This window comes from Abramis brama, assembly GCF_963993115.1.
Source record: "Abramis brama genome assembly, chromosome: 1".
NCBI classification, from domain to species: Eukaryota; Metazoa; Chordata; class Actinopteri; order Cypriniformes; family Leuciscidae; genus Abramis; species Abramis brama.
The window spans coordinates 6,687,431-6,700,166 of NC_139963.1; the positions used below are offsets into that span (position 1 = coordinate 6,687,431).

The 12,736-nt window shown below is 42.2% G+C and overlaps 1 protein-coding gene and 1 long non-coding RNA gene across 2 annotated transcripts in view; one reads left to right on the forward strand and one right to left on the reverse strand.

The window, feature by feature from the left end:
- Positions 1 to 12,736, forward strand: part of LOC311079881 (uncharacterized protein) — a 518,544-nt gene that overhangs the window by 219,710 nt on the left and 286,098 nt on the right. The gene's annotated exons all lie outside the window — the stretch shown is intronic.
- LOC311080009 lies at positions 214 to 10,365 on the reverse strand. Its single transcript, XR_014605494.1, has 4 exons — positions 10,262 to 10,365; positions 1,547 to 1,818; positions 1,379 to 1,464; positions 214 to 606 (listed from the first exon to the last, which is right to left on the reverse strand). It is a non-coding gene; the product is annotated as an uncharacterized lncRNA (long non-coding RNA).

The following is a 12,736-nucleotide window of genomic DNA, read 5'->3' on the forward strand; positions in this document are numbered from 1 at the left end:
TGTGTGTGTGAGTGTGTGCGAGTGAACGTGTGTGAGTGAATGTTTGCGAGTGAATGTGTGCGTGTGACGGCATGCGATGACTGGTCGGAAAGCAACGTGTAGTCTGACATGTTTCTTGTTAGGAGTCAAAATCGTGTAATCTGACACCGTGACATTTTAAGACACAAAAATCTTGTAATCTGACACCGTGACATTTTAACAGACACAAAAATCTTGTAATCTGACACCGTGACATTTTAACAGACACAAAAATCTTGTAATCTGAACCAGGCATTATTCATTGTGTCAGGCTGTCTGTTGAGATGTGTTCATTGCGCGAGTTCATATCATGATGACGATGAAAATTCGATGTATCGTTCAGCCCTAGTTGTGAATACATTTTGTAAAAATGCTCTTTAGTTGAATGAGTGGGTAGCTCTGAAAAGAGCCGTTGTTGCCTTTAAAAGGACATTTGGCTTCAACTTTGGAGTTCCACCTGCAGACCTTCTCTGAGGTTGCTCAGGAGAAGCTGGTTTCCCTCTGTGCTCAGGTGAACTCCGTCTCTGCACAGATGGGAGAGGCCGATGTTTCTATGCTGAATGGCGCCCATCTGTCTCCGTGGATATCCTGAGGGCAGAGGAGGTAAAACATATATGATAATGTTAGTGAATTTATTTGAATTGTTCTGATTCTCCAAGACTTATTGAGCAGCATAGTTGATGGGTCAAATGTAAGCCTGGCAAAATACCATTTTTGCTCTGTCACTTCTGAGAACCATCATGCACGTTAAAATCAAAGCTTTTCACATCAAATCATACACCTTTGAACAAAACCCATGGTTTTTCCTGCATTTAACTTTTTTAGCATTTATTAATCTTTGTTAGTGATTTTTAACATTTACTAATACTGGTACATTGTTAAAATTAAAAGTTTTAAGTGCTAACATTAGTAAATACAGTGAACTAACATGAATAAACATTAAACAGCAGTTTTTAAAATAAATAACATAGTCTAAAATAAATAAATAAAATTAAGTTCATACTGGAGTGATTAAAATCATAAAGCGCAAAGCAAGTTGTTGTTAGCTACCTGTTAATTTTATTCAATTGTTAGCTATATGGTAGAAAATTAAGACTATTAGTTTAAATAAACCTTTTGATGCTATTTTTTTTAGTTTAACTTTTTAATATCAATATAACAAAATTATAATTTTATCTTACAAAACTATGAAATCCAGTGGTAAAATCTGCTCTTTTTTTAAATAAGAGGGCAAGATAGGACAGCAGTGTCTGTTGGCCACCAACGAAGACCATTTTTGACCCGGGAAAAACAATGAAACCATTGTAAAATAAAATGCACTGAAACACTAGACCTTATCAGTAGTATTGACAAACTTTACCTCAGTCTGCTTCTTCCTCTGCTTCTTCATTCTTCAGCGTTGTCCTCAATGCCATAGATATTTGGACCTCTTCTCCGGGCATGAAACTTAATAAATTAACAATGGGATCACTAATACACCCGGTACTAATAAACAAAAAAAAGAAAGAAACTCAGAAATAAAACTTACGGAAAGAAATTGGCATGTAATCTGGTATCCAGCTCGTCATCGTCATTGATGTAGCACACGTGATCTTCTCAGACAATCTGACTTCATTTGGCTGGTTCCTGAAAAACATTAAAATCAAAATTAGATTCAAATATAACATTTCGATTCAAATGCGGTTATGAAAAGCAGTAGTACACCGACTGAAGCAAAATCTTTTAACACTTAGCTTTAGAAGGTATATTGCACACTCGTATCCAGACAGGACTGCTATGGTCTCCCAATTCTTCCTGCAACTTTATAGAAGTGCACATATCAATCATAGAATAGCAGGGGACTGCATATCCCGCACAGATTGTCACAAATTGTGTAGATTGAAATCAATTCAAGTTAAAATGTATGTTATAAGGTCAAAATCAAACATTACAATGGTGTCTTGCTACTTCTCTCTTTCCCTTGTCTTTTATAACTTACTGCCACTGTTGCTCAATGACTGTCTGTGTCCTCCCTGGAGCTGTCACACTACTCCTCCATACTTCCTGCTGCTGCTGTGGTTGCTCCTTCCTCGTAGCTCAGTGGCATAAACCCTAAACATGACCTAACCACAATCTCCTAACCACAATCTAACCGCAACACGACCATACGCGCCAACCCGTTTGATTAAGGCTGTCGAAGCCCTGCTGATGTCATGTATCCAGGTCCATTGGCAACGGTTCCGTATGGCCTACCTAACAACCCGACCATACGCGCCCAACCGTTCAACTAAGGCTGTCGAAGCCCCACTGTCTCATTTAAAGCAAGGTTCAGTGGCAAACGGTTCCGTATGGCATACTAACCTACCGCAACACACAACAATACCGGTCCATCACAAAAACTCATTTACGCAAAATACAGTACACGGGATTGTGATAACTATGATAACTATGCAAGACACCTGACTGAAGGCACAAATCCGGATGAGAGATGTAAATATGATCCAATAGAGTGTTCTTTTTGGTTGTTGCTGTGGTGATCAGTTGCGTGTATCCTTTAGACTGAAACAATTCCAGAACAGTTTTTTTCCCTGCGCAGAGATCCTCATTAAAATCTCCACAGATTATTACAGGATGTTCGTCCACGATGTCCAAATAATCCAGCAGACTCTTCAAGTTTTCCAGGAATCCTTCGAATCCATAGTGTGGTGGCCTGTAGACAGCAGCGATTGTTGCTTTGATCGGGCTATCTACTTTGATGACGACATACTCCAGATCAGTCACATTTTGAATAAACTGCCTAGCCTGAGCTGATATATGCTCTTTGCAATAGATTGCGACTCCACCGCCAGCTTTCTGTGCAATTTCTTGGTGTGTCGAGTAGGAGACATGTCTGTTACGCAGAAACATGTTGTATCCATCCAATTGGACGTGAGGTGTAGTGAATGATCCGGTCAGGTGAGTTTCCGTCATGCAAAGAATATCCGATAGAAGCAGTTCATGATGGCATCTGATGTCTTCAATGTGGGATGACAGTCCTTCTGTGTTGTGATGGATGATTTTAAGCGTTTGATCCATGTTGGTTTCCCTCACCTGCTGCAAAAGTGGCATGATTCCTTCGAATGTTGCTCTGGTCATGTTATCCAATGAGGCTGTTACTGAAGGATCAGCATATATCTTCTTCTCATTGAAGTCTATGATGTGCAATCCACGAAGTGAGGTCGTTCTGCTGAGTGCAACGTAGGCCATTCCCGGCTCGAAAATCTTCTTCAGTGACACCACGGCATTCTCCATTGTCATGCCTTGGACTTTGTGAGCTGTGCAGGCGTAGGCTAACTTGATGGGGAATTGTCGACGAACTGCTCCTTTCCTAAGAGTTTCTTCGGATCTCTCGATGTAAACCAAGTCGTCTTCTTCACCTTGCACCCTTTTGCGGTGTTTCTTGCCTGCGTTCGGATTGTCGAGCTGAAGTCCTAACATTTGCACGGTGTCGATTCCATCTTTTGTCTTACTGACAATGTTTGCAATCTTTCCAAAACACCCGTTTACTAGTCCATCTTCAACATCCAGATTCCTAGTCACCATTATGCGTACTCCCAACGCAATTTGTACGGTGTCAGGCAAGTCGTCCTTTTTTCCGGTGATGGGCTTCATTTGTCTCTTCATCCCTCCTGTTCTTGGGTCTTTCCTGTAGTCTTCTGCATCAATGGTAATGATGTCAGTGTGAAGAGCATGGATTGTTTTAGTATTGTGTTCGTGAACTTCCTTGTTGGTGGCAAATATGTGCAGTGCATCACACGGGCAGTCTTTGGGGTCCTTCACAGCCTGGAGTAGCAAAGCTCTATCTTCTTCGGCGAGATCTTCGGTCTTCTTCTTCACCCGTAGACGGTTTAAAAGTTGGGCAAAAGCCAGGTCTTCTTTCTGACGCATGATCTCGGTGAGGGTAATAATTTGGAAATGTTCTTTCCAGAAGTCCAAAACATCCTCTTCATACACGCAGAGTGGTTTGGCTTTACCCAGAGGTGGCAGTTGGTAAAAATCGCCCACGGCGAGGACAGAGATTCCCCCGAAAGGTTTCTTGCTGCCTTTGATTTGCTGACATCTCCAGTTTATGTAGGCAAAAAGATCCTTTGAAATCATGGACACTTCATCGATGATAAGGATCTCCACGTCGCGTAGTCTTGCTCGTAGTTCATCTAGGGCATTTCCAAGTCCTTGATATGGTGGCTTCAGATTCCTTGGAAGTTTTAAGATGGAATGCAGAGTTTTACCGGATATGTTGAACGCTGCCGTTCCAGTAAACGCACTCAAGAGCACCGTAGGCACGGATAGATCTCCTTCCTCCCGTAGTCGAGGCAGTTGTCGCAGAATCTTGGTCGCTTCCATGTATATGCACTTGATGACGTGTGATTTGCCACATCCAGCACCACCTGACATGAAGTAGAAAAACTGTTCCGGATTATGACCCCACACACGCTTCTGACACCACTCACAGATCGTGTAGAATATGGCTGCCTGCGTCACGTTTAGACTTCTGAACATCTTCCTAACAAATTCGATGCTCATCTGCGGGGCCTCTATTTGTGGCACGACTCCATCTCCATGTTCAAGAATCTGAAATTCTGGGACATCATCTTGTACATCCTCATCATCTGGATTGATGTCTTGTCGTTCTGCAACGCACTCTAAACGATCCACTTCAATCTCTGGTGCAAAGGCGGCCCATGCGTTCTCGGGTGGCCCTTGCTGTTGCAGCTGATCGAACGCCTTATCCACCTCGTCGCTGTGTTTTTCGAATTTTTCCTTGTGTGCTTGCACTATGGCGCAGACAGGGAAAAGCAAACCAGGGGTTGTCCAGGGTAGTTCCACCTTTGCACTCTTGTAAAATGTTTCATATGTCGGAAATCTAGGCGGTTTTAGCTGTTCGTTGCTTCGATGTGGCATATAAAGCTTAAGTAATCTACTGTAAAACTTTTCGGGTTGTTTTTCCTCCGAATAACGTGCATACCTAATAACTGCAGCCTTCCCAGTTCTTTTCTGAAAAAAGCCCATGCCGTAGAGCAGCTGGTGAACATTCTTGCCTTTTGTTTGTTGACCGTACACGATGCGGCACTCCGAAGCAAATTCTGCCAGACACATCTTCTCAAAGTCACGCGTTTGAGGCCTTGCTCTGTATTTCTCTATCATCCCTGACATCCACACATCCTCCGAATCAGGATTTTTGTTTTGTAGGACGCTTAGGGGAAGACTCATCTTAAGCGCGTCATCGTCCGTCGGTAGAAACACAACACTTCGTGAACACTTCTTCAACGGTAAGCTGCATGTTCGTGCCACAGACTCCTGAGCGCTAACTTGCCTGTGTTTTGAGTAGGCTTGCATTATCTGCTTCATTTCATCTTCCTCGCTAACGTTCGTCTCACGCACACTCTTGATTACGTTCTTAAGTAAATCGCCCATTTCATGCTCCGGCTTGGAAATATACGAAAGCATATACATAACGCAGCTAAAAGCGTCAAGAACGAACTGAATGTCCATATTAGCGTTCCATGCCCTCAACAAATCGGGATTGTATCCATTCACCCAAGACTCCTTTGGATCACGCTTCAGCAGAATCACGTTGGCATTGGACAATGCTTCGACGTTCTCATTGTAGTCATCGATGGACAACTTACTCTTTGTCAGTAGGTCTGACAAGCTGTCAAAAGAGGCTTGGGGGTCATTCAACAGATCCCACACCGGCTTGAGTTTTGTCCTGGCTTCGCTCATTGCCTTTTGAGCAGCCTCCCGTCTCAACTTTCTTCTGTCTGCTTGCTTTTGCTCTTTCTCATGCTCTTCTTCAGGACGCTGTGGTTGTTTAGATGCAAACATGCAGCTTCCAGATGGAGAAGTGTCCGTGTCATCCTCTTCTTCAGGACGCTGTGGTCGCGGACGAGTGATCGTGGTGCTAGACACCGGTAGTTTGGGGAACCCAAATCGACACAATAGATTTCCCTTCTTACAGGACTTTGAGTGGTTCCTGCTGTGAAGCTGGACCTCTGTGACGATCTTGTGAAGCTCAGGATCAGCCGAGGGATCGGGCAACTGGCAGGTTATGTTGCGGTCAATAAAGTCACAAACATCCTTATCAGAGTCCTTTTCAAACTCGGGTGCGTCCTTTATCCAAACAAGAAGATGGATATGTGGGCTTCCTCTAGCTTGAAACTCCACTCGGTAAAAGTAGTCCTCAACTTTACCAATGGGTTGGGCAGGCGACAAAAGCAGATGAGTCATTAGCGCATCCACCCGCTTCTCAAACATACGCATGACAGTGACCGGATTGCTTCGGAGGATTTCACACTTTGTCGTCCAGTCAAGCTCGGAAAAGTCGACGTGTTCACCTTGCTGGGCCTTGATTGCTGTAATTACTTCAGGCCATCTCATTTCGGCTGCACTGAATGTGCAAAAAAACGTAGGGGTTCCTAACTGTCTTATCATAGCCTGTAGATCCCTCAAAGTTTTCTCCCAATACGATGGAGAGCCTCTCAGTGGTTGCATGAACCGCGTGGCGTCTCTGTTGTGTACCAATCTTTCAATCTCCCGGTTGTCTTGAAGCAGTCTGTTAGAAATTCTTCGGCCATCTCTTGTGAGAGGTTTGCCTTTTCGCAACTGAATAGACATGCTGTTTCTAGCCAGTTGCGTTTCTGTTACAAACTGTGCAAAGAAAAGATAACTCTGATCTTTTGCAAAACGCGTGTCCACGCTGAACAATCTCACGTTGAAATACATACTGGGAGATATTGAAATTTGTCTTTCCTCATCAATGGAATTTTGTCCAGTGGGGAATTGAACAGGGAAAGCCATAGCTTCCAGCTTTGGGATCTTGAAAAATCCAACAGGCTTTTGTCCTTGTGCAGGTGCGATACTAAATATTCCCTCACCATACGACAAGATCTCCTGTCCGATGTCGGGCGGCTGCATGCACGTGTCTAATGTGAGCCCGGGTCGAAGCTCATCCTTTTCCTCGACGCTAACGTGTTGCTCATCCTGCTCAGCAACATCGACTTCTTGTTGCATCTCAGAGACTTCAGCTTCCTCGTCTAGGTGACTTTCAGAGACATCAGCTTCCTCATCTATGGGACTTTCGAATATAGCCGTTTCTCTTATGGAGATATTCCTGTATTCCGAATGCATTGCTTTCAGCTTCGATAAAGCTGCAAGTACGTTATGCATGTTCACCGTGTGGAACTGCTGGTATCCTTTGAACTTAACATGTCTCTTCAGCTTCACCTGCAGCAGCTGGGCCTCACTTCTTGGTCTTGGCAGAGAGTTGACAGTCTTCTCCATCTCGGAGGGCACACACACGACGGCACCACGTACTGCTCTCTGCTGTCCTTTGGGTAATGCAACTATTTTTGCAAATGGTAAAATTTTTGCAATGAGTTGACGTTCAAGGACATTTAATTCATCCAATTCCGTAGGGATTGGTGGCAACTGCAGTTTGTTGGCTGCTGCAATTGAAGACATCTGTCCTCTCTTGAGGTGGCTGTCACAAGTGTGGCAAATCCATTCCTGTCTTCTCTCTTCCGGAACTACGCATGAACCTGAGCAGGCACTATCACACGCGTGAACATACTTCCCGGTTAGGCAAGACGCTGCAACATGAACGTTTTTGTTATAACTTGTTCTATTACAGACCTTGACTTGATTAGGAAACAGGGCTCTGTGACAGACTGTGCAGACATGTGTAGGGCCATGCTGAATCTTACACCGGAATGCATGTATGGCACTTTCCATCACTTTGTTAACACAAGGCTGGGGTGTTTCCTGGCTGGGACGGATGTACGGTTTATATTTATTTTTGATCCGCAGTGCGCATTGCAATCGATGAAGAACATGATATGTAACATCACTGGCACATTTCTGGGTCTTGCGTAGGGTACATCGCAGGATGTGATGTGCTCTGAACTCTGGGTCACCTGCATATCTCTTAAACATGTAGGCTTTCATTTTCCTCTGGAAGAGAGTATCTGTGCTGTACCTCTTCTTCATGTACTCTTTCTGCTTCTTCTGGAAGATAGCATCTGTGCTGTACCTCTTCTTGATGTACTCTTTCTTCTTTTTTTGGAAGAGAGCATCTGTGCTGTACCTCTTCTTACTGTATTCTTTCATCTTCTTCTGGAAGAGAGCATCTGTGCTGTACCTCTTCTTCATGTTTTCTTTCATCTTCTTCTGGAAGAGAGCATCTGTGCTGTACCTCTTCTTCATGTTTTCTTTCATCTTCTTCTGGAAGAGAGCATCTGTGCTGTACCTCTTCTTCATGTTTTCTTTCATCTTCCTCTGGAAGATGGTATCCGTGCTGTATCTTCTCACTATAAACCATTTCATTTGGTTTCGGAAGAGAGCATCTTGATTATACTTTACCTTATTTGATTCTTTTTTCTTTGATTGGTATTGCAAAGAAGTGGCATACCTCCGTCTCTCACAATCCTTTTTTTTATGTTTCCTGGTGGCATAAGGTGCAGCCGTGTCCTTAGGTTCTCTGCCTTGTTTTGACATTTTAAATGTTTTACGCATTTCTTTTCTTCTTCTGTGCTTATTTGTTTTATCTGCCACATCTCGGTTTTCAGCTCCTGAGCCAACAAAATTTACTTTGGCTCCAACATTTGTTGCTGGTTCTGGTAGAGCTGAAGTCACTTGTGATACCTGTTCAAAAACAGATGATGAAGGCTGTTGGACAGACTGTTGCTCTGTTTCAAATGATACAGGCATGAATTCATAGCTTGTCTCATCACCACGATCCTGGAAGATCTTGAGAACTCTGTCTGCCATGTCACTCAGGTGGGTGAAAGTCAACATGACAGCAGTTCCATGGCCAGTAGGATGGGGCAAGCCTGCAGCAGTCCTCGAGTGAGAGTCAAAGTATCCATACCTTCCAGATCTGTCTCTGAACACAGCAATACACTCTGGAGCAACAAGGAGCAGAGCATGACTGACATCTGTTGAGAGACACTGTAGCCTTTCAGTGAGAGGAATCCACCACTCTTCAGTGCCAGGGGTCCCTGTGGCTCTGAGGTATCCAAACATCACTCCTGACTTCAGCACATTATGTGTCTGGTGAAATGATGCAACGCTCAACGGTACTTCCTCCATAGACAGATGGTTGCGATTAAACCTCTTTTCAGCAATAAGATGCATTTTAGTATCGACATATAACGCATCTCCCTCCTCTAAAACTCTATCAAGGTCAGGAATCTTGAACGCAATCCCTTCACTCTGGTTAGCTAAAAATGTCAACGCTACACACGTGCACTGATGATTTCTAGAGAAACTGTCATACCTATCATCACCTTGACAATGAGATGCCTGCACAGACAAAACCCTGGGTGCAATATCACCACCTTCTGCATACGTTCTACCCGAAACCTGAGCTACAGCTGCACTGGTGCTTGCCTGTTCAACCTGTAAATCATCATTCATGGAATTAGGCTGTTCGTCAAAATTAGTGTTATAGAATCTGTGTTAAATTTTAAATTGCACTTCATAGTGTTTGGGACAAAGTCATTTTTGCTAAACAGTATTAAAGATAAACTAAAAAACTAAAGAAAAGGCATTTAAAATTTTAATAAAGATTAATTTATTTATTTTATTAATTAGTGATTAAATTTAACTATTTAAGTAAGGGTTAATGCCCGACGAGGTGTCCATTATCAGGTTTTAATGGACGACGGCGAGGCGTGAACCGTCCGACGCACAGCGGAGGACGGTTGCCTCCGCCGAAGTCCATTAAAACCTGATAATGGACACCTCGAAGGGCATTAACCCGCTTATACCATGGTTACTTACGAAAGAAAGAAATATTTAATCAATTAATAATACTTTAATGTGTTTTAGAGTAAAAATCGTGAGGGTTTTTATTTATTAAGTCGAGCGCACTATTTAATATCTCCCGTATACAGGCGTTGCCAAGCAACGTGGCCACAGCGACCCGACCGCAGCAGTTGATCAGTGAGTTTGAGCCAGCGCAATCATTTAGAACTGTCATCAGGCAAATTGACGGGACGCCTTTCCTAGGTGTCCATTATCACTTTTTAACGGACACCCTGCAGCCAATCAGAATCGAGTATTCACCCAGACCATGGTATAAATTGTAATATATGTCCTATATAGATTTGAGAATTTGCGAGTTAAAATTTGATGTGGTCGCATTTGTGAAATCGTGACAGCCCTAGTCCCAAACATTAAGGTGCCCTGAAATGAGCATGTTGAAAGACACAGATATCAATAGTACCTGGTTAATCCTGGAGGGTCTGGTCTGGTCATCCTCCAGGTCCAACTTTCTCCAACGAATTTTTTGAGCCTGAGATCTCTTTCCTTTCCGCGGCATTCTTTAAAATATGAAGAGATAAAAAGAAATGACAAAAAATGATTCTTGACAAATTTGTCTGTTTAACTCACTAATTTCAGTGAATTAAGTAACTTCTAAAAGTAGAGATTTTACTTTTAAGTCCCAAATCATAAAAAGTAGCCATGGATTTATTTTTTAATACTCAAAAGTAATACATGTTTAAATGCACTTATTTGTTAGTCAAATTCATTTTAATTGGACATTCTCACTTAGGTAGGCACATACTTTGAACGTTCTCCAGATGTAACAGCTGTTCAGCCTAAAAAGATAAAACCTGTAGTACTCTCAGGAAGAAAATAAACAGTTAAACAAGAACAACGAAAGAGACACTGTGTAAACTTGTAAATTGCAATAGAGGCTTTTTTGGGGGGTGGGGGGGGTTGAGGGGGTGGCGGTGGGGGAGTGAAGGTGGAGGGGGTAGGTCGTTTGGTGGGGGTGAAGGTGGAGGGGGTAGGTGGTGGGCGGTGAAGGTAGAGGACGTGGGGTAAGAAATGAAATAAACTGCTCTCTGTAGAAAACGGCAAAACCCAAGGAACCTGAAAAAGATATAAAAACAGACATATTAAGGCACAGGGACTACAATAATGGCGATGGGATGAAAATGCCATAAGACAGCTTAAGAAACAATATTAATACTAACCAGAGAGAAAAGTGCAGCAGAAAATGCAGGTTGTGCTCTGATCAGTCAGTCTGAAAAAAATGACGACAGCATAATGAAATATGACTTTATGATGATTATGATACTTTATGATATTTTATCTATATGAAGAATACAGATAATTTTAGGAATTTATCCCAAGAATGTCTTTTTTTGAAATACTAGAAGTTGAGTTATGTCAAATATGCGGCCTAAAACCTGTGATGGGCCGACCATCCAGCAGGTTTACTATATAGGACAAGTGGTTTAGAGAATGGATGGGTAAATGTAGTCTTAATTATTTGTGGCATAAACAAAACAGTTTTTTTCTAATAGCTTTTATATTCCTGATCATTTTTAAACTATAACGATTTTCTTATCAACACGCCAAATCTGAAGCATTTTGTACTTGTGGCCATGTCCCTAATTAACCCTTTACCTTTGAAATGCAGTAAGGAATGCTTGTGAATCAGTATTCTGAAACAAGAGAAAAAGAGTGTCATAAAACTCAACACCACACTCACAAACCATGTAACTTGAACTTTCATTGCAAATAATAACACTGGAAAAAAAGCTGAAAATATTCACCTCACTCCAGTCTAAACTAAATGATTTCTACAAAAATGTACACATTGTTATATATATATATATATATATATATATATATATATATATATATACCAGTGTTTCCCCTACCATTATATAAGGGGGGCGCCCCGCCCTCCTAACGGCTCCCCCCGCCCCCCTTGAAGTCAAGTAAATTTGATTTGATTTTCTTTTTAGCGCCAGATTACAATTTGTTATTTTATTAAAAAAAACTAAATAGCCCTTATTTCCACGATGGCATGTCTTTTCTGTCTGTGTTTGCGCGTTTACAATTATCCCAATGAGTGCGCAAGCGCGCACACTCACACACAAACAAACACTTGCGTCAAATACAGAGCACTAGCGGACAGAGAGCGCGCGGCGGGAAATATGTCGCTGAACTGAAGATGGCAACACTCGCTCTACTGCGAGTAGCAGCCGGAGTAGCTCTCCTGCTCCAAGTCTACGCCCGTTTCACACATATTTCGTTTGCAGTGCGTGTGCGGTGAGTATTTTTTTCCGTACCCATGTTTACAGAGCTTTCACACTGCACGCGGATGCAGTCCGTGTCGATGATCGATCCGTTCCAGTTGCGGTGCGTATACAGCAGTGCAGCGATCGTTTCCGCACCGAGTCTACTTTTGCCGTTTATATACTGTCTATGATTTCTGCTGTGCTGCAAACGCTGAATTAAAGTGACAGCGCATGTTTCGTGGTCAAAATGAACACAGATTGACCTGAAAATGTAGTAATTTCACCATAAGTGCGATGAATTAAATAAAATTTTGTAATCTCACCATAAATTTATTTAATTTTTCACTTTAAGACCGGGGTAAAGCAAGGAAAACTACAATTTACCTCAACAAGGCGACATAATGACATTCGTGGAGGTTCTTTGTGACATGCAAGATTTATTGTATTAAAATTTAAATGCAAAAGATTTTTAATATAAATACATGGTTAAATATTTTACCACTTGCTTGAGCAACTTAATATATAATTATATAGAAGTAATGCATTGAATAATACATTGTTTAAATTGTGTTTAAACGTGAACGCGCGTTCACAGCAGTGCTGCGTCTGACAGGATTATTCTCTCCAATAAATGCATCATAGAAATAAAAACTTCTCACAAA